We start from the raw sequence: 20,948 nt of genomic DNA on the forward strand, positions 1-20,948 counted from the left end.
AATCATAAAGGCACTTCTCACTTGCAGTGCTTGAGAGTCCTGCATTTCTTATCGTATAGCAAAGAACCTACCCTTTGACAAAGGGCTTTTCACAGCTCTGCTAACCAGCTTCTCCCCCCCCCTATACACCCACTTTCCCATGCATGCGGGCAAACACATGAAAGGAGGCAAAATAAAATCAGATGTGAATATTCAAATTTAAGTTTGTTTTACTTATGGGAAAAAGATTCTCAGGCCAAAGCAGCCTGTGGAATCCAAGCTGTAACCAAAAATTTATCTCCTGAAATATTTGGTGTCAGCAACTGACCCCAAAGTGTGCTGTTCAAGTCATAGCCATGCTCAAAGACAACGTAAAGATAATGCGAATGATTCACCATACTGTGTATATGCATTTTTCCCTGCATGCAGGCATGAGAACAAGGTTTATTTGCTACGTCTTGCCTCTGACCACCACACTATGATCCAGCCACAACCAGCAGGACACAGTTCTCGGAGCTCTGATCCTGGCTACAGTCACAGCTCAAAGCCAAAAGAGAAAAATCCTCCATGTTTTTGTTTTTAATGAGGGAGTCTTCTCTCCTCCTTTCACCCCAACACTACATTACGTATGATAAGGTACAGCTTGTGTTGGGGATGCTTCTGAAAATACAGAAATAACTTGCCATATGCATAAGCTACATGTTGTACAAGTTGAGTGTATTGACCACTAACCAGGGCTATGAAATAGATGACTTCTTGGGCTAAATGTATAGGAACCATTCTAAATTTTCCTCTAAAAACAAAGCTGTGTTGAACAGAAAAGGGTTTATCACAGAGGTGAGATTGCTAGGACTGGCGGGAACTGCAAAGACTTCTTGTCAAACAGTTGACACAAGCCAACATGTTAAGAGTAAGGAGAAACATGACCAAGCCAGCTTGCATCTGAACTGTATGGAGAAATTCTTGAGAACAGCATTTCCACCCTTATCAACAGCAGCTGGATGGGGAGAAGGGGATGAAGCACAGTTCTGCTCTCACCCACTTTGATTTCAGCTCCTCAGTACAATCCTGAGGGAGAGTTTCTTATCTCTGTTCTACTGAGAATAAGCAACTTTTCCTCATGTTTACAAGATCACACTATCAACAGGCCACATGCTTGGTTTGCAGGAATCTCCCAATTTCAACCAGCTCTCTCATGTTGGCTTGTAAGATCAAGCTTTATTTCAGCATTATCATCCTAGAGTCAGAAGATCCTTAGAGGCTCCTTAGAACTAAGGCTCTGTCTAAAAGCTGTCCTCAATCACTTCCCAACACATTTGACAACAATTTCTTTTTGCTTTGCCTGTGGCCGCAGCTTCACCCTGGCTTTATTTACACTGGAGTGCCCAGGAGTCAGCCACCCTGTGCGCCTCCGATGTGCTGTATGAAAGACCAATTGTTGCTCACAATGCAGAGGACAGGACACAGATGTGAAAACCACACTTGGTTTGTGCACTGTTTTGACCTCCTCACAAAACCGCAAGCTACTGCTCAGCAGAGAAGAATTACGTTTCCACCAGCATTTAGTACCAGCCCCTTTAACTGCCTCCTAAGAAGCCTTGAGCTTATCTTGCATGGAACACTTCCCAAAGTACTAAGATAATATTTAGCCCATCATACAAACGGGCTGTCCAACACTCAAAAGGGGCAAATCAGTGTTTACTTGCAGCTACTATGTTATACTCTAAGTTACAGTCTGAGCAACAAACAGCCTGCAGAGAACCAACCAGAATATAACTAGGAAAATAAAATTAAAAATAAGGCACTGTAGGCTGGTTTGTTGAGTACAAAAGCTGCATTTAGGTGATGTCAGCATGAATGGACAAAACCTTCTATCCGAGTGTCAAAAAGCAGCACACGAGTGTTTCTACTGTGTCAGCATCCACCAGCAGCAGCGGGGCCCCAGCGTGCTGCCTAGATGTGCCATCCTCAGCACACTGCTGAAGGTCCCTGGGGCAACGACAGTCAAACTGCCCAAATCACTGGAGTATTTCCTAAGGAGTGTCCTTGTGCACTCTAGACATGAATTGTCTTTTGGGTTCAAAGCCAGACAGTCACATGTTTTTGCAGACACCAGACGTGTTCATGAATAAGTTTCCATCTCAGAAAAGAAAGCAGCGCTCCCAAACCTACCAGCACATAATGCAAACCTCCAAAATCCAAGTACTTCCACCTCTCTACACCTCCACCTGCCTTGACAATCAAAGCAAGAAGACGGATCATGCCTTGATGAGATTATCATCTCAACCATCCAATAAATCAACCCTTGAAAACAACATATGTCACCTCCTGGAAAGCATTCACCACTTACAAAGGTGCACAGAGCTTCACGCTGGCTGGTTACATCGCCATGGGCAAGTGCACAAGAGTCGGGCTGATTTTCATATGTTTTTGGCAGGAGTACTGACACAGCCTTTCTCAGAAGGGAGCAAGGAGGAATGCATTTGCAGTAGATTTGATCAAGAAAAAACTAAACAGACGCTTTTTTATCTATTGTCTGAATACAAAGCAGCATGTGGTAATACGCTAATAAGCTGTGATGATTATCATCTTAACAATTTATACAGCTGTTTATTTTGAAGGAGCCAAGAGAACGATGCATACCCTACACAGACACACACTGGCAAAGCTCTGTTTAAGTCGCTGGATGGAGGCGGATTTATGCAGCTCCCCCTCACACATGTTGGTAAGATCTGGGTCCTGACAGTACAAACTCCCTAATACTGAGACAGAGACACGGCCACTTCTAGGAGAGATGGCAAGGAGGAAGAGAAACAGTGGCCCACAGTGCCACTGATGTTGAGCACTCCTCGGCAAGAAGGATTCCAGGTACAGAAGCAGAATGAATGGAGTAAAATCCCATTTATCATGGGTGGAGTGGAAGGGGCTGAGATATACATAAATGCTGATAATGGAGAAATTCAGCTTAGCTAATGCAACCAATGGGTCACCAGACCATAGATGTGGTGCACATCACCATGGGGAAACTTGCCCTGAGTATAAGCAGGGCAGATATCAGCTTGTGTAAGCCATTATAACTCATGCTGATTGGAGCAGAGGTGGGGCACTGTGCCATAACAGGGAGATCTGCCCCAGATATGTGACAGTTAATGTATGAGCACTCCCGTCCCTGGCTCCAGCTCCACTCTCCCAGAGGCAGAGCTCCCAGGGCAAAGCCATCACCTCAGGTAAAGAGCTCAGAATTAAGCTCTGGATTCACAGCTGAGGTTACAGCAATTAAAGGCATCAGCTCCCTGACAGAAAAGCCTGGCATGACAGTGATTTCTGGTCTCCATGGCAACACATGACAAATTGCTTAATTCTGTTATGAAACCTCAAGAAAGCTGCAGTGGGGTCTGTGTGGGAGCAACCAGCTCCCTCCTCCTCACTACCACTCTCCAAAAATGACAACTTTAGGGAGCTGCTAGAGCAATAGGCCAAGATTTAGCTTATGCACACTTATTTATGCTGACCAGCCCGTCCTCAAGCAAATTTGCCATTGCTTGTTTGCTCCGGTCCATGGATTGTTTTTCACATATGCCCTGCCAGAGTTCTGCATACCTGGGGACACCAGCCTCACCTGAGGCCAAGGAAGCCACCAATGCTGCCAACTACTCCTACAGTTGCCATTAATAACTCTTCCCCTAGCCACAGCTCAGTCGCTTACACCCTTTTACCCAGTTGCTTTGCAAGCATTAGCAGCTCCCTGCAATACCTCCAGGGCTGAAACTCTGCAAGATCTGAACACTTCCCTCTCTGTTCTTCTTGCAGGCGGCTGGCTGCAGCCACACCGCTGCCATGACACACCCAAAGATGTTAGCCAGGTACCAAAATAGTGCAGCTTTGCATCTTGGAGGTAATCCCTTGGACTAAAAGCTACTGAAAACCCCTTAAACTTGGGATGTGTGCTTTGTGGAGGGAGCTGTCTCCCTAGTCATGCTGAGCAAACTTCAGGAATTTCTCCCTTGAGTTGGCATGACTGCCTTTCAAGCCTAGAAGAACCAAAGGACCTGCAGGTGTATGAATAATCGCTGACAACTGTTACTTAATAAACACGGTTAACTCTTAGCCAGGCTTCCTTCAGCATGTCAGTGTTCCTGCTTGGTTGATGCCTCCAAAAGGATACAATGAGCAAAAGCTTGACCACATGAAAGTCTCCAGTGGGAAATCAATATGGAAGAGACCAATTGTGTGGGAAGACAGTCTGACATCATTTAGTATTAAGCTGTTCAAAACCCAAGTTTCAGCTCCTGGAGGTTTTCTAAGGAGGATCTTGCCAGGTAAGAGTGCTCTCAACTCCTTCAGCTTCCAGGATGGAGAGCAGAACCTGGCAAGACCTGTACAGGGAATTACAGGCATTTCCTTTTGGAGCAGTGATCAAAGCATTATCAGATTGCTATTAAAGAAGAGGAAAAAGAATAGTTGTAAGCCTACTGTTGTTTAAAAACAAAACCCTCTGCTTTGCCACTGGCTGAATTTTGATTTGTGGGATGTAGCTGCAGACTTGAAAGTGGCCTCTTAAAAATCTCTTCCAGTGCAAAAAGATGCATCCCAAAGGCTGTGCTCCCTGAACTCCTCACTGATGTTCGGTGCCAACCAGATCTTTTCTCTCTTTCAACCCAAGATCACATCACCTCCCCCACCACACAGATGCTGCTCAGATTTACTGTAAGAGAAAGACAACTCACCAGGGGAGTAATGAAGCACTTGAGATTCACACAAAAGGCAACTAAAGGCAGTAGCTGCCTGATGAATATATTGTGGTTATTTTAGGAAACATGGAATTATAGCCTGAACAAATAATAATGTAAAAAGCCACGTCACTGGAAATTGCTTGGGTTGTAGGCAGCCTGCTCTGCTCCTCTCCCTCACACTGCCTTGTAAATTCTCAGGTGGTAACACGGAGCTCTCGCGGCAGCACTGAGCTGTAACAGCTGTCCCTTGCTGAAGCTGGGCTTGGGGGTTCACTCATCTTGACTTTTAAGCATGTGCTCCTTGTTGTTCCAATCTTTAGCTAAATGCAGCATGGCACACATCAGTCCTATTGAGAAATGTCACTGAAACAAACCACAGCCCCTCCTTCACCTCCACAGCAACTCTGTACATCTTCAGCATGTTACTTGTGGTGATTTAGTACCCTTTTTGAAACATGTAACAAGATCTCAGTCACCCTGACAAGTCTACAGTCAGATGAAGAGGTTAGATTTGTATTAAAACAAACGAAAACCCCACCCCATACTTAAGTCTAGAGCCGCAGCACCACAGCTATCAGTTTTGTAGGAAAACTCACATAGGTTAGGAAAAAGCCATTCCTGCATCTCCAAGACCTGCATTAACATGATATGGTTTCCAGTCTAGGAGTGTCCACCTGCAGTTGTTCCAGCCCTTCTTCTAATACATTAAATGAGAGCATCCCCTGACAAAGCGTGTAGCTCAGCTGCTTTTGCTCCCATTGCTTCTTGTGTATTCAGATCCAACATCCCTTCCCTTACTCATTTAATTCCAAAGCTCCTGGGAGGCATTATGGGATGACAGATTCCTGCACAACTCTTGAAAATTCTTCACTAGTGAGGCCAGGAACGCCTCTCTTTATGTTATCATGGAAATAGTGAAGCTGACCTAAACATACTGTAGCAAAAGAAATCAGATAGCCAAGATGTTCCCCTGCCCTGCCCAGCCAGAGATAACAAGAACAAATTTGCAGCGGAGGAAGCAGCCTCGAATTCCAATAGCTGCCCTTCCTGCTAGCACAATCCCTGGAAATGGGCAGCTTCCCTCTTACACATCCCAGCCTGCTGACACACCAATAAAAAGACCCCTAATTCACTACCTGGGGTGGTTTTGCTACTCTTCTGTACTGTGCAGCAAGGTTTCCATAGCAGAAGCAGCACAGCAGTGCTAAGTTTCTATACTGCCTGCACATGGCTTGCAGCAAAGGAGGTGATGCAACTGGGTAGGAATCCTGAGCAGCACCAAAAACTGCCAGAATGGAACATTCTTATTGCTCCAAATTGCCTTCCCCACTGTGGTTTGGTTCTGCATCCCCAACAAAACAAGGGCTGCTTGATCCTCACCAGGCCACGCACCAAGCTCTGACCAGCTCCATCACCGCCTCTTGTGCTGTGACCTTCTGGGCATCATGCTGGGCACAGAGCAGGCATGGCTGAACCAATGCAGACTTCATGGCACCTACAGCTGCTTCAGAGATGGTTTATAGAGTACATCTTATTCCAGTCACCCTTCTGCAAATCAGTCAGTGCATTTGGCTCCAAGTTTGTGTCCAGTCAGGCTCTATTGTGTATTTAATGCTTTTTTACATCTCTCTTGTTACTACCAGATGTCTTAAAAGCCATTTACATCCCAGAAAAGACTCCCTTCCCTCCTGGCAAACATACTTTGTGTCTCTTTAGATAGCTTTAACCAGGGACCTTCACAGTCTTACAAGTTTTTCCATGTGAGGATCCCAGGCTGATGCTGCCAGTCTTCTGGGGAGAGACAGGGGAAAATTAGAAGAGTGGTGGTCTCATTTATCCGAGGCTTATCCTTTCCGTGAACCTGCCTGAGGGCATGCAGCACTTTCACCTCCAGCATTCAAGCCTCTTAGTCCTTCTCTTGTGCAGTAGTCACCTCCCTCTTTGTATCCTTCTCGTGCTCTGAGTGGCAAAGGCACACTCGATGCTCTGACATGAAGGAAGTACCAAGGAACCAGAAGGCAACTGCCCAAACCACCCTTAAGCAACAGAATTTAGCCATGCTTGACTCAAGTTCTCCCTCCTGCTGAGTGCATTTGCCTTGCCAGTGCCTGAGAAGCATCCTGTGAAGATGCAGGGCACACAAAGCCTGTTCCATCTACACTCAGTCTGAAGCCTCTGCCTCAAACTTTAAGTCATTCAATTTCCCGCAGTGTGGGAGGGTATATATGTATATTCATTAACACTTCCATTATGCCCTGCGGTTTGGCAGGTGGTGCTGCATTATGGATTTAAACAGTGCCAGCAAGCAAGTCTACAGCTCTTCACTGGATTAGTGTGTTGTGGAAAATTGTAGCTCCAGAGTGTTTTGCACTCTCTTTAAGTACCTCAGATGAGCAGGGCTCCAACCACTGCTCACTCTGTGCAATCACATCAGAAATCCACTTGGAACTCAAACATAACCCCCCTCAGAAATCAATTATTATTTGGATGAGGAAAATTAATCCAAAACAAACAAGCAGAACAAAAAAAAAAACAACCCAAGAGCAGAATCTCTCCCTAGCTAAAGGAAAAGGGAGAGGCTGTCATCGCCACAAAGCATCTTTCACATACAAACAATAACATCTTTTGCTTCCACACTATAGCTGCTTCTAGCATCCACATGGAGGAAACACACCATGCCACACACAGCCAGACCCATGTCAGGAGTCAGCCTTGAGGGCACTCAGCCCTGCCTTCTGTTCAGTCACTGGGCTGGAAGCAACACGTTTCCAGAAACTGCAGACAGACAGACCTCCCATAGGGCCACTGTCCCAGAGGAATGAGGAGATATACTGAGCTCTGTTCACTGCATAGGGACCCAGAGAGCAAACGCACCATTCAGTATTAGCACCAGGGAACCTCTGATGGGAGAAGAGGATAAAACATCAGTTAAATACTGACAGCACCACATTTCTCATCATTTACTGGGGCTGGACACACATGTTTTTTTCCTGAACTGTGAGTGCTTCTATGTGCAGCCATACATACAGAGAAATTGCACAGCAACTTCAGAACTAGCAGGAGCCATTTTTCCATCTATCCACCATACAGCTGCAAAGTCACAACAGTCGAGATACTGAGATATTCTCAAAAACCCTGGGATGCAGCACTGTGCTGCTCTGGCTTCACAGTAAAGCCCCATATGCCATCTCTATGCCTGCAGCTTACCACTATTTCTTTTAAACACGAAGGCAAGAGAATGCCAGCCTTAGCCTTGGCAACTCAAGTACATCATGTTTTAAATATCAAGCTCACAGGCAGAACAAGAGATTGGGATTTGGCCCTCCTAGAACTGCGGGATTCTCCCTGAGGGTCATTCACTCCACACAGGGGTCCTTCTCATATGCTTCAGTACATTCAAGGAGACTGAAGGAAAACAAACAAACAGACACAGGACAAAACCAAAACTTGAACAAAAAGATAACTGGAGATGTCCTTACATTTTATCTTGACCCTGTGAGCTATAAAATGACACGAGATGGGTTGCCCTGTTGGTGCCTTAGCATGTAAAATTCTCTCTATTAAAAGCAGAGAAGCCTAGATAGAGACAGCATGGACTGCAGCCACTTGGAAAAAAGAAAAGCCCCAAAGCACTTAAGGGCTGGTAAGGGACACGATTACTTTCATCCTGCCACAGCATGTTTCAGTTTAACCACTGCATCTCTCAGCACTTTTGGTTCATACTCTTTTACCACACCAGCTTGGTACACACCCAGTCTTAGGAAGGGGAAATTATATTTTGGGTCATCAGTTCCACCCACTGTGTCCCCCCCGCCCACACTGCACAAAGATTTAGAAGGGCATCGGTCAGCCTGGGGTCAGCAGGCCTTAGGGAGCAGCAGACCTCCACCCATTGCTGGTGCTCAGGAGCCCTCTGCCACTTCGGTTCAGCCTTGTCCCTTCCCACTTCTCAAGCTACACCCCTCCACCTCTTCACCAGCCCTCCCAAGCCCACACCAACTGCCAATATTGCTGTTCTCCCCTTGCAATCCAGAAACAGATGAGACAATCTGGCCACCCAGCCAGAGAGCTGCTCCCACTGTTTAGTGCAGCAAAAGGATTTATTCTGACACAGCACAAATCCAAACACATGCTTCCATACAGCCTACACCCGAAAATGTGATTTTTCTCCTTTGCTTTGACAACTTAACGCTTATTCCCATACTCTTGCGAGGCTGCTATGTAAACAACAGGGAGTGACTTGCTGTGCTCAGGGGGCCTTAGAAAAAGAATTGTATTTCTCAGCTCTTCTGGACCCAATAAGTCACCCTCCTGAGGTTCAAAGAGTTTCTGAAGTCTGTAATTGAAAAATCCAAGGAAAAAAGAAAACAAAAAAATGGGTTGCTGCAGATCTTTACTAACACAGAAGTAGATTGAAACTGTTCTGTTATTAAATAATTCAAATCCCAGATGCTTAATTAAACAGACTTGCTATACTGTAAAATAAAGTAAAATAAAAAATTACACATCCTCTGAGCAAATCTTACTGATTAATGGGAGAGGCTTTGCACATTGCACAGGCATTCAGTTGAAGCCAAACTTCTGAAGGTGGTCTTAGCTTTCTATAGGTAAATTTCACAACAAAGTGCTCCTGCAGAGCAAAGGTACTGCAGCATCATACCAGCATCTGTGCTACATGGAGCACAGAGGAAATGATATAAGGCAGAGCCCTCTACCACAGCCTTCAGGATCTTCTCAGACCACACCAAACTCCAGAACAACAAATGGCCTGTTCAGCTCCTCGTGTCTTCATTTATGCCTGTTCACAGATTGAGAGCATCCACAGCACATGAAAGAACCAAGTCTTTCCCAGTATTCTGCCCTTGCACTACAAAGTATTTTCTGAGGGGAGAAGAGCAAGCACCATCCAAGTCTACCTCATAACTGTGGCTCCGCAGAGCTTTGATCTCACTCTTAATCTCAAACTGCAATTCCTCACCAGCTACCAACAGCCTCTCTTTGGGTGGAAGTGAAGCACAGTGTGCATAGAATGGGCTCAGGTGATACCTGGTATGTTTTTCAAGGCTGATTACATCAGATACAGATATGTGGTTACAGAGGAACTGTGAGAGCTAAAATGTCAGCAGTGAAGTTGCTCTGCTGTTGCACAAAAGCAATTCTCAACAGCCTGGGGTTTTTTCCAGAGCACTGGGGCATATCTGCCCCACCTCAATGTACACTGTGAACTTGTTTCCACCAAAAGCCAGCAGCTATCAAACCAACCTCCAGCCTGCAGGTTCGCAGCAAGCACTCCTGAGCCAAAGGGATTCCTATGATGATTTTCCCCTCCCTGGTCCATCACAGGTTCTTAATGACTCTTCCTGGGATTGAGCACTTGCTACTGAAAAAACTTTCCCCAGCAGACATACTTTATAGGTAGATGTTCCCCGCCCAGCAAGTCTTATACTTACACTGGTGGCATTAGTACATCCATACCAAGCATTACACAAGATATCAGCTGCATGTTCTCCAAAGATCACAATCTTTACTGAATTACCAGCTGCCCATGAAGACCACTTGTGAGTTATCAGGATATGTTAAATAAAGATGACAGACCCGATAACAGTGCCTAAGATTAAATTCCATCTGGATCCAGTCACATTCTCCACCCTCCCCCCCCCCCCCCCCATTATCTACCTTTCTAGAGTCTTTCTGTGTCACAACAACCAACTGCTAAAGGAGCTTTTATCACAGATTCACAAGTTGTAATTGAAAAGTCCCTAAATACTTGTAGCATCAGTGACAAAGGCACGTGGCAGTGGGTGCTTTGGGAGCCCTTGAAGTGGGAAGGACAATTCAAGAAAAAGAAATGAATAGTGTTCCCATTGCACCAGTGTCCACTAACATCCTTTTAAGTTGGCATGGATGGGCCTTTATTCAGCTGTTGCTTATCAGATTTGCAACTGCTTCCAGCAATGCAAATAACAGCTGCTTATTCAAAAGCTTTAACTTTTCTTCCCATTATAAAATGAGCAAGTATTTTTTTACTAAAAACCAGTCCCAGCTTCACAGTCATCTCTTTCCAAGCACACTTCTTTAAATAAATAAATAAATGTACTGTAAGAAACTTAAACATTTGGGAACTGATATAACAGACTTGTAAAAAGTGAAGCAAAAAGCCAACTAAACTGGAAGATTTCACCTTAACAGTTATTTGCTACTTGTTTGTGTGGTCTGAGACGCACAGGGACACCCCACCACTGACTGCCACTGTGACTTTCTATTAGAGGAGCAGCTCAGCAGCTCCTGCCCCAGCTCTGCAACTTACATGCAAGGGCAGGGAAGTTGACAGCACTGAGCACTTCCAGGGTTTGCTAGGAGAGTGCTTCGCTGTAACCAGCACCAGCTACATGAGAGGGGCCCAGAACAAAGAACTGCATGGCTTACAGCTGCCTTCAGCTCGATCCATAAATCCTCTAGATGCTTCACAAAACTGTTACTTAACTCCTGTTGCCTTCAGCCTCACAAGAGCATTAGCATAACTCCCCACGACTCTTTTTTTTTTTCTCCTTTTTAAATATAGCAACCTATAAATGTAGATATGTTCTGAGAAATAAAACTCATTGTTACTGTTCACCACGCAGCTCCCCAAAATAGAATTCCTTCTGCCAGCTTTACAAGTTTCTTTTCCCTAAACAAAACACTTTGGTGCCCCTTGCAAGGCCAAGACAGGAGGCCATCTGGCACCAGAGAGCCCAAGGACATGGCATGGTGGCAGAAGCTTTGGAGCCAGTGACTGGGCAGAAGGATCTGTGGCCAATCCATCCACTTACGTCAGCTCTATCCTAAAGGGAATATTGGCAGAGTTGGCTGTGGGCCCAGGAAAAGCAGGTATTTGCCCAGAGGAACAGTTTCAATAGCTGTGATGTGCCAGCATCAGGGAAGCCAGGTTTGCTGAAAAACCAGTGATGGCATCTCTAGCTAGAGAATATTCCTCATTCCTCACCTTTCCTTAGACATACATCAGCATCCATCTTGCCCCTCCCTCACCAGGCATGATGTTTCCTTCTTGGAAGACCCCAATCTCACCTTGTCCAGGTGAGGAATTGCACTAAAATACCTTAGAAGCTCTGAGGAATAATCTAATGGGTAGAGTATGGAGCAGAGCTTGATGGTTTTCACCAGCATGGAGAGGCAGTCTCAGCACCCTCGTGCCTTGTCCTGAAGTCTTCCCAGCACAATTTTGTGTGCAGTGTTTTGCTTTGTTGAACACTCCAGCTCCCCAGCTGAAGAAGCAAGATTAGTAGTGGGTGTCCATCCCATAGGTATGTTGCAAAATAAATACACTTTACATTATTAGTGTTCCAGGAATACTTTAAAAATTGCACCACAAATACTAGGAGTAATCTATCACAGCTGAAAAAGAAGCCTAATTTGCTTTCAGTCTTGAAGTCTTAACTATGCAAACACATATACCAGAGTACAGAACACTGTTTTCTTAGTTTATCTGTTCCTTCTGATAACAGCATTTGTCCTGGTGATTCAAACTGCTCCAATTACATGCTGTTTGAATTCAGTGCCCCAAATAGTGTCTGAAGAAACACAAGGTTTACTCTGTCTACAGCTATGGCCAAGGTATCTGTCATCCTCCTCACTGTCCTAATCGACGCAGCAGAAAATATATACATGCATATCCATCCTGCTGTCAGGTGATGGAAGGATAGGTATTTTCACAACTCAGATTTCTCTAAGATTGATTACCCATGAGAATCTACTTTCCCACAGTGTTTTTCTAATCTTTCTTCAACCTACTCAGTTAATATCTGAAATAAGTAGAGTGGAAGAGCTGCCATTACCTGTCCTAGAAATTGACATTCTACAGACTTGATAACAGAAGTCCTTTCTTAAGAGTTTCAGGAATATGTGTAGCTTAAAAAGCCGACTCCTATTTAAAATAATGACTAAGCCTCTCAGGAATCCAACTCCCAAAGTCACACAGGTAGTTCTGAATATGTTACCCTTTTACAGTAATTATGCCATCAAAGTTCCAGTCAAAAACTGATGAGCATTACTAATATATGCCGATGAGTGAGCTTCTAAGTGAAAGACCTTCTTGCTTTATTTACACTCCAGTAAGTCACAATGCAAACCAAGACTTACTTTCACATACAAAAGCAATAGATTTGACCCCAGGACACACTTAGCAAGGTTAACCAATACCCAGGGAGCAGTTTCCCATAAACTGGCTGCGAGCTGATGTAGTTCTACCCATTTTATTTTTTCCTGTAGACTATTAATACTCAGAGTAAACGTTCGGTTTTCGGTGCCTTAACACCAGTCACTGCATCAACCAACAAACCTAATGAGAGGCAGATTCACAGTCACAGGTATTTAGCTGTAAGAATTTCTGATCGTACTCTATCAGTCCAAAGACAGCCTGTGACAGAGAAAACACTGGGAGACAGGTTTCCCATCTCTTCTGCTAGCTCTGTCCAATGGGCTGCTCCTTCTGATGAAGCCTGTGCACCTGTTACTGCATTAACTACCACTCGTGTCTGAAGCAGTCAAGTTGGCAGAAGGGTCAGCATTAAGTACTACAGCAAACTACATAAAATAAATACTGCTAACTTCCCTCAAACCTGCCCCCACCTCTTCCCTCGGTCATTATTCCAGCAGATATATTTTTGTAAGACACTTCAACTAAGAGCAGGTGGCCAGTTTGCCATCTCTCTACGCAGGATTTCCATATGTATTACTCCTCCGCTGACATTTTCTCATGCATACATGCATGGATCAGCAATCGCTCCACTACATTTTCAAACAGAGAATAAGAGTCATAAATCTGAAAAAAAAAAGAAAAAAAAGTATGCCAAGAAATTCAGCATCCTAAGCTACAGCTGCTCATTCCTCCTCTCTGTGCAGAAAAAAGCCAGTTGTTCCTTACTGCAGATGTTGCGAAGTTGATGGACTTGCTCTGGATGTACATTAGATACAAGCATTAAGGATGTGACCCACTGGTCTGCTGGACATTTGTCTCCATGCAGAAAAATCCAGTGACATTTGAGTAGGACAAGTAGCCTGCACTCCCCTCCCACTGACTATCTTCTGTTGAGTCCCTTCTGTAGGGAACAACAGGAACAGCAGTAACTTCACCAAGGAGTGGGCTAATGTTCCTCCCATCTGCCAGTCCCACGCTCATTCTGTTTTCACTTGGACCAAATCCTCCCAGCTCCTTCTGCTTTACATTTCATTAAACTGGGATGCCTCAGACACCAAGAATAATATTGTTGATCTTTGAAAGGTCACTTTCAAGGCACATTTCCATATCTTTTAAGACTACTTCTCTTCCTAAGCCCTGTCTATGGGACTGGCTTGAAAGTCTGAAAAATGAATTCCATATTTTCCACATTAGATCTGTCCCCTCACCCCCAATCTACTTATTGAGCATAGCAGAAGCTTATGCAAATACCTTTCTTGTGGATTCATGTTAGTATTCTCCATCTCCAGAATTTGATGTTCCCTCTGCACAAAGAAGCTGCACATTACCAGCTAAGATGAAATTTCTTCCTCCTTCAACCTATGCAGTTATGAGATGTAAAGGAAAGCATGGAAGCTACATATGTTGGAGATGAGGTTAACTCCCAGCAGAAGGGGGAATGCACTGCATTGGGTTGTGAAGTCTGAGCACAGCAGGAGCAAGGAGCCACCAGGAATGACAGCACCACAGCAGCAGTGCAAAATCAAATAACTAAACCAGGCAAAGGCAAATTAAGACTGGTCAGCATCCTAAACCCCTCAAGGACAGACTAACTCATTTGAACAAACTGCCCGACCTGTATGCAACAGGTCAGCAGGGAGACCTGGCTTTACACATAGGTGTCATACATAGAGACTCTTGACTTGAATCCAGACAAGGAGTAATTTTACACCTAAAGACAATAACAACAAAAAAGGCACAAACAAGCAAGGCTAAATGGCTACCCTCAATGAGCCCTCCAAAATTATTAACAGAACAGAGGAAAGTTTCTGCTCCAATGATCCCAGTAGTGAAACATCCCCTACCAGTCACTAACAGCACACAGTGTGAGTGGCAGCCACACAGGTCTCCAGCACAGGATACAGCCAAAGGGGAGCACTAACAAATCACAGCATGATATCAACAGTGAGAATGGTTCATCACTTGTCCTACATCCACCTCTTACAGTGCCCTCACTTACTACTTTGCCAGGGACAATTCCAGCTCAGGTTCAGAGCTTGGTCTTTTCCTCCCAGTCCTGTAATGTAAGCGGGTCTCTCCCAGTATCAAGGTGTGGAGAAAAGGAAATTCTGTCTACCTGCCTGAAAGTCCACTTTTATTCCTTCATTTTCGTTAGTTTCAGTCTTAGTAAAAGGAAAAAAAAAAAAAAAAAAGACAAAAACTCCAAAATGAAATAAGCAAACAAAATACCACCCAATCCACACACAAACCCCATGAAAAAGGCAAGCTTTGTTTCTGCAATTCCTAGATCCTCTATGAAGAATCTCAAGTGGGTGAAAACACCCACCAAAACTTCAGTAAACTGAAACTGTCTTTCACGTTAGTTCTGAACACAGATGCTGGGCCAGTTCTGTTCCTCCTGCAGCTGCTCTCATGCAGGACCCATGCTAACAGGGTGTTTAGCACTCTGCAATTCACACTGCACTCTGTATCAAGTGGGATATCTCCTGGGATGGAGAATCAAAATAACAGCAAGTCAAACAAATCGATGCAAAACGATGACATGAAGTGCATCTACTACTTTTAAAGACACGCTGCCAGCATCTAGTATGAAGAAAGAACTCTTGGTCTCTATCAGGAAGTCCAAAGCCATAGGTGTATTTTCTAAAGCTCCTACTTTATTTCCTTGCCACACCGCTGTCATTTCTTTTGCCTTCTTTTAAGCAAATAGAACCCCACTTTTACAATGACCCTAACAGACTTGGAGCAACAGAGAAGCACTTTTCATAAAGAAAATTAACAACAGCTGATGTGTGCAAATTTCAGCCTTTGAGATTTGCCCCTCTTATGAAGCTAGATGTATAGCTTCATTGCAAAAATACAGAAACATAACAGCCAGGTATGGTGCACACCAAGCTGGTGCATCAGTACTAACCAATGCATGAATGACAGTTTCCGGATGAGACATATTTCCAGACAACAGCATCCTTTTAAACCTGCCACCAAAATCCCAGTTTGAGTTGACTCATAAGATAGCCAAGGCCTTGAGGGCTTAGACTTTCACACTTTCAAAACACAACACAACTAAAGCAGAGCAATGCCTGCTGGTGCGTGCAGAGGTACTGCAGTTACCTGTGCTGGGACAGCCGCACTCAGGGCTCAGGTCTCCACTGTGAACTGTGCTCCCCTACACAAGCCTCAACCTCTACCCTGAGCTGATACAACATCCCAACACATTGCACGGTCATCGATCTGCAAAGGGTCCCAGGAACAGCCCAGGATGCTGAGAGTGGTCCATAATGAGAAGAATGCTACCTTGTGCCTCACCTGCCAGCTTGGCTCCGTCAGAACCCCTCTCCTGGTGGTCAGGGCTCTGTGAGCAGTGTTTCCAGAGTTATTACAAGTTTCAAGTTTGCTTTCTAATCCCCAGCAATCCCACACACACGAGCTGAAAACGCCCAGTCCTGTCTCAAAGCAAAGAAAAAGACCAAAAAAAGAAAAACTACCTCCTCCTGATGGTAAGGAGAGATAACATCTGCGTCTTGCTTCGAGAAGCCCCAGCAAACAAACGCTCGAGCAAACCAATCTGGAAGCTTTCACAAAGTACTCGGAGGTTCAAAAGCAGTTTCGGAGCGAGATAAGAGCCGCGGCAGCGCGCAGATGGGCAGAAGAGAAGGGAGGAAAGTGAAAGATCGGCGCGCGTCTGAAATCACGGGGAGGAAAGGAGGGAAGACGGCCACAGACGCAGCAGTCCCTCGCCCGACAAAGCCCTCCGTGACACAGGGCAACTCGGGAGAACGCCCTCCCCTCCCCACCGCACAGGGAGAAGCCTCATAACGCACAGCAGCCCCTCCTCGCCCCTTTCTTCGCATTACCACGAAGCAAGAAGCCCCCGAGCAGCCGACATCCCGCACAAAGCAGCCCTACCGTGGGCAGCCCGCGGTCCCGAGCCGAGCAGCGCGGAGCTTCCTCCGGGGCCCTTTCTTCCCGACGCTGTCTCGGCCGAGGAGGGCCCGGCGGGGCGGCTCATGCCCGAGCGTCACTCCGCATCGCAGCGCTGCGGGGACAGGGACACAGCGAAGTTGGCCGCGGCTCCCACCCCTCCGAGGGCATCTCTGCGCGCTCACGCAGCCACGCTCCCGATCCTCCACAAAGCCCCCAGCGCCGCCCCGCGCACACCCCGGCAGCGGGACGGAGCCCCGCCGCCCTCCCACCTCCCACCGCTCACCGGGGCCGCCGCCGCCGCGGGCCGCGCCCTCAGAGCCCGCCCATGCCCGCCGAGAGCCGCCCGCCGCCGGGCAGCGCCGACCGGCCCCCGCCCGCCGCCGGCCATCCCTTATAGCGCCGCGCAGCTGCTATAAATAGAGCCGCCCCGCCGCCGGGGGCCGGGCCGGGCGCTGCGGGCAGCGGGAAGGCCCGGCGTCACCTGCGGGGGGTCGGAGATGGGGTCCGCTCCGGGCTCGTTTATCGGGGGACCGGAGCGGGCGGCCCCAGGGCCCCGGCGCGGCAGTGGGCCCGGCGTTAAGGTGGAGCGCGGCCGAGGAGCGGCGGAGGCACCTTAAGGCGCCCGGGGGCTGTCACGGGGATGGGGAGCTGGTCCGGATCTCCCACGGGAGCTGTGCTTGTCCCTACGGCTGTGTCCCGTAGGGTGCTGTGAGCATCAGTTCTGCTGTACACACGCATATATATATATATATACACACATCTTTGCTAAATACAAGGAAGCCCTGTACCTCTTATCATGATAACACAATTTGCCTTTTATATACCAGTCCTAGTTGAGACTTCAAGGAGTGCACGTGCACTGCTTGCTGTCCTCTTCTCTGCACCCTTGGCTCTGGAAGTGAAACCAGTGCAGTGCTTTGCATCACACCTCACTGGCAGTTTCTTCTGCAGCCCTGCACCTTCCTGTGGCAGCTGAAGGCAGCCAAAGCCCTGTGTTTGCACTAGCACCAGTATAGGCATACATGCTATTGTACAGAAGATATGGGCAAAGGCTGTCTGAGAATAACTCATGAGTGAGGGCAGTCATGGAATCACGGGATCATAGAATCCTTAGGGTTGGAAGGGATCTCTGAGGGTCATCTAGTCTGCAATGATCAGGACCTGGAGCTGCCCCTGTGCTGCTACAGGGCTCAGTGGAGCACCAGAGCTCCTCACCGGGCTGTGTTCAGGCCCTTAGGCCATGCCACCCTTGCCAGCTCAGCTCTTGCAAGTGAGCCTGGGTCTTGCTCGAGCCCTTGGAGCCCTTGGAGCCTGAGCTCTCCAAGACCAGGTGAGCCCCTCTTATCTCACTGAAAGAGGGCCCAGCCTCATACCAACTGGTGTGTTGTGAACTGCCATGCGCACATACCGCAGGCAACCTGGCTTTCTTTGCCTGTAAATTCTTCACTAATCTTGCTTCATCTCAAGGAGTAGAAAACGAGCCCAGAATAACCCCCCAAGGCCTTTCTGACTAAACTGTGAGGCTGAGATATTTTGTTCACGTGAATCAACAGCTTGGCTGGTAGGATGGGGGTTTGTCAACAGCAGTCTCAAATTTGCACGTGAATTCAATGCAAAACTGTGCTCTTGTTGGCTGCAAATTTTCTTTCTTGGAAAAAATCCTCTCAGTTTCCTGAGGACAGACTTTTGTCGGACTTGTTAAGCATGCAGTGCAGCAATGGAGGTGCCCAGCCCTCAGCAAACCTTGTCACTAAAAGCTGGGACACTTCTGGTCTGGCACCAGTAGGCCAGAGGCTTTAGGTTTACATCTTTAAATCTGAGCATCCAACTTTGTATTTGGATGTCTTAAACAGATCTCTGCTCAGAGCAGATACATTTCTGCTCACGTGGAGATACCTCTGTTCCCAAACAAGGAGCAGACCAACATTCAGACACCCAAATCTGAAAATCTTACTGTGTTACGTACCAGTGTTAACAGTGCTTGAGAAAACACGCCCATGGCCTGACTCCTGGGTACCCTTCCATTCTCTAGGAGTCCTCCTGCCCATGTGAAACACTGAAATGTTGTAAGAAGGAAAGCCAGAAATCCCCATTTCATCTTTCTTTCAATCCCAGCCAGAATCTGGAACAACATTAAATGTCTTGTAGTGCATATTAGTTAACATTGCTACGGGGGAATTGCTGCTGTGGTTGAGCTCTTACACAATACAACATCTATTTAAGTGCATTTTTTTTTGTATCCTGCTGAGTCACCCCAAGTAGCACTCAAAGAAAACTTTCAGTTTGGTTTGACAGCAGACACACTGTCAGGAAGAGCCCTCCCTGGGAGAGTGCAAGTGCAGGTTGGGCAAAACTTCAAACTTTGTAACTTTATAACTCAAAGAAAAAAAAAAACACACCTTAAAATATTAGCCAGCATTTTTTCCCCATACAGCTCTAGGCACGCAACATTTCCAACCTGGTTCAACATCACTCTGTAGGATTAAAGTGACCATACAGTCTCTCTGAACTACTCAGGTCAGGCTGTACCTCAGACCAACTGTCTCTAAGGGGGTGTATTATCGACATAGTGTAACATTTCACTGCTAGGGCTAAATAAACAGCATGAATGTTTATTGTTCCTCCTTAAAGGTGTAAGTGGTTGCAGCAGAGAAGGCAGAGAGTGGACCTTGGGTGTTAAATGTGGAGATGGGCACAAGGAAACCAAAGCCTGAGCCCTACCTGATGATTGTCTCAGATGAGCAGCAAAGGAGATAGTTGAAGTTTACCCATGATGTGTCAGATGGCTTCAAATCTGTGTGAAACCAATACAACACCTTTGTAAATCACATTGTAACTCCAGTTGGTAAGAGGTACTGGAGTACTCTTTCAGACTAAGGATGAGGAACATCACTGTGCATCTATGGACTGGGAACTACTGAACTATAAAAATACAGCTTAAACAGCTGAGGTTCATTTCACTGAATTTCTGTGTGGTGCTTGGCATGGATTGAGTAGCAGTAGAGGACATCTAGTGATATTCAGATGTAACTACATAAACCCAGAAAAAGTTCATGTGTGACTGTTCAGAAGATGCCATGGCTAAAGATGGGATATGGTGTGGTCATAACAGCTGCAAGAGGGCTGCGAGAAGCTGACTGTGCAGCACACACTATAAACAACCCAGAAAGAAAAAGCCACAGAGAAGCTTTATATATGTACACTTATGTATAAATATATGCACAACATACACAGGGAGCATAGGCAGAAAAATATTGGGAGCTGATGATGATGCACCTTTTAACAGAGAGGCATTGCAGGCAAGAACAGCTTTTTTATTTCTGCAGCAAGGACCCTGTAAGCAGGGAAACCAAGATTAAAATCAGTCATTTTCTTTCAGGACTCGGCTCTTATCTCAATTTGCCTCTCATGTGACTCACCCTGAGCACACGCTACAGACATCAGCTTTAAGATGAAGATTCTTTATTTCTCTCCAAGAGATGAACTCTTTCTCCATCCCTTTTGCAGCATGCTATGCAGACTCCTTCACCTCCTCCAGGTTATTTATAACAGGAGAATCTCTGGAAATATTTTTCCATACATATTCCAGGCCTAGGATGAGGAATTTGTCTGCAAAACAAAGAGACTGGCAATTTGCTTTCTAGGAAGACAAAGATCAGTAGAGCCATGCTCTGGAAGAACACTCTGCCCTATAAGTAAACTCAATTTATCTGACACTTCTTGTGAGTTAAATTATTCACATTAAGATCACCATGAATTTAGGAGTAAGGAGTACACATTTGAGAGCTTATTTCTTGCACTTATTTCCACATCAGATGCACTCAGTTTGCGAGTGTTGAGGAGAGGTGGAACATTATTACTGCTAACAAAACTCGATGTTTCTGCAGGCCACAATGGATCCTCGGGAATAGCTGTGCAAACCTACAGTAGGCAACAGTTTGCAGCTCAGCAAACAAGTCTGACACATGAGCAGGGAGGTACCTGGCCATTAAATGATGGCAGCAGACCGGGACTGGGAGTAAGCTCTGATTGGTGCAAGCACAGAGCGACCACAGCCCTAGTGAGTAGCAAGACAAGATTTTTTTTCTCTTGCAGAATCATTTCTCAGGGATGAA

The 20,948-nt window shown here is 46.1% G+C and overlaps 1 protein-coding gene across 4 annotated transcripts in view; it reads right to left on the minus strand.

The window, feature by feature from the left end:
• The window catches only part of MRAS (muscle RAS oncogene homolog), a 35,323-nt gene extending 18,181 nt beyond the window's left edge, over window positions 1-17,142 (minus strand). The window contains exon 1 of one of the 4 annotated variants that reach the window (XM_015868829.2): window positions 16,816-17,066. The gene's annotated coding sequence lies outside the window, so the exon portion shown is untranslated. Of the gene's footprint in view, window positions 1-16,394; window positions 16,495-16,815; window positions 17,068-17,116 lie in introns of those variants that run through there. The other 3 variants (XM_015868833.2, XM_015868831.2, XM_015868832.2) reach the window with 3 other exon arrangements.
• Between the last annotated feature and the right edge of the window lie 3,806 nt (window positions 17,143-20,948).

Source organism: Coturnix japonica, chromosome 7 (assembly GCF_001577835.2).
Source record: "Coturnix japonica isolate 7356 chromosome 7, Coturnix japonica 2.1, whole genome shotgun sequence".
In the NCBI taxonomy this organism is placed as follows: domain Eukaryota; kingdom Metazoa; phylum Chordata; class Aves; order Galliformes; family Phasianidae; genus Coturnix; species Coturnix japonica.